The sequence below is a fragment of the Macrotis lagotis genome, chromosome 6 (genome assembly GCF_037893015.1).
Source record: "Macrotis lagotis isolate mMagLag1 chromosome 6, bilby.v1.9.chrom.fasta, whole genome shotgun sequence".
Classification (NCBI taxonomy): domain Eukaryota; kingdom Metazoa; phylum Chordata; class Mammalia; order Peramelemorphia; family Peramelidae; genus Macrotis; species Macrotis lagotis.
This window is the reverse complement of record NC_133663.1, coordinates 212872416-212873971: the sequence shown is the minus strand read 5'-3', so window position 1 is coordinate 212873971 and position 1556 is coordinate 212872416. Positions and strand designations below refer to the sequence as shown.

The 1556-nt window shown below is 46.5% G+C and overlaps 1 pseudogene; it reads right to left on the bottom strand.

Moving 5' to 3' along the window:
* Window positions 1-296: 296 nt before the first annotated feature.
* On the bottom strand, window positions 297-866 carry LOC141492008 (glutaredoxin-3 pseudogene; annotated as a pseudogene).
* Window positions 867-1556: the final 690 nt, after the last annotated feature.

Sequence of the window (1556 nt, the reverse complement as noted above, 5' to 3'; positions counted from 1 at the left end):
ATTCTTCTTTTTCTTGAAGTCATTAGTTTCCTCAGATTCCATTCTTTTTTTCTTTTTTTAATGCATTCACTTTTAATTGAATTTTGAGATGTTGAGAGCATCCTCTGTTGGGGGAAAGGGAGGAAGGGGATAAGGTGATTGTGGACATGGAGCATGATCTTGGGCAGGAAGGACAGGCACAGGTGACCGATGGGTGAAGAAGCCCACGGCTCTTCCTCTGTTCCTGGGACCAACTCAGGAATTGTTTGTTCCTTGCCCAGGACTTGCTTTGGCACGATCAGCAGCCTGGCAGCACCTTAATTTTCTCCTCTCAGGACAGGCAACAATTTGCCATTTTCTTTCAGTTTTTTAACTATATCCAATCCTCCAACAAGCTCACCTTTCACATACAACTGGGGGTATGTTGGCCAGTTGGAGTAAACTTTTAGTCCTTGCCTCACTTCTTCATCTTCCAAGATATCAAACGTCTCAAAATCAATATCAGTATTGTTAATTATTTCTAGGATCTGTTTGCTGACTCCACATTTTGCCATCTGTTTGCTTCCTTTCATAAACAGCATCACAGATGCTTTATTTGTCAAGACTTTGAGCCTTTCCTCTATTGTGGGTGCTTTGGGGCAAATTGTGTCAAGTTCATTAGATGCTTCCAGTTCCTTAAAGATATCGAGTCATCCTATCAGCTCTCCAGACACATATAACTGAGGATAAGTAGGCCAGTTGGAGAAGGTTTTGAGTCCTTGGCGCACATCTTTATCCGAAAAGATATCAAAACTGCTAAAATGAATATTATGCTTGTTAAGAATTTCCACAATCTGCTTGCTGTAGGCACAGCGGGGCTCTTGTGGAGAGCCCTTCATGAAGAGCATGCATGGCACGGCGTTCGTCAGCTTCTTCAGTCGTGAGTTGAGGTCTTCTTTGGTGCACTCGGTTGTAGCCAGGGGAGGAGCGCTGCTGGAAATGTGGCGTTCCACCTTCCTGTTCAACTCAGGGACATGGGCGCCATCTAATCGGTCCACTTTCTGTGCGTTCTTAAAGAACAGAAATGTGAGAACACGACTAATTTCCTATTTCTCAGACACTTCGGCGACAGCTTCTGCTTCCAACTTCACAAATACAACTTGTGGATATCCCTTGGCTAACTCCACCATGACATCGTTCATCTGGGGGCACTGGGGAGCCCATGGTGCCCAGAAATGCACCACAACAAGGGTCCTGGAGCGGAGCCTCAGCAGCTCTTCAAACTGCGAGGTGGCCGTCACCTCCAGCAGAGCCTGGGGCTTGATCCCTGTCGCTCCCTCGGCCATCCTGGATGCCATGCTGTCCTCACCTTGTGCTCTGCCACTGCCACCACCACCTTCAAGCCGGAGCAGAAGAGCGCCTTCTGCCCCTCCGCCAGGCAGAACAGCTGAGTGCTGAGCTGCATCTGCGCAAGCGCGCTATTCTTTTTTTAAGAGAAGAAATGTCTTCCTTTACCTTTTGCAACTCCTTTTTTCAATTGGTCAATACTATTTTTGAAGTAGTTTTCCGTTCGCCAATTGTGGTTTTGAGATAATTAT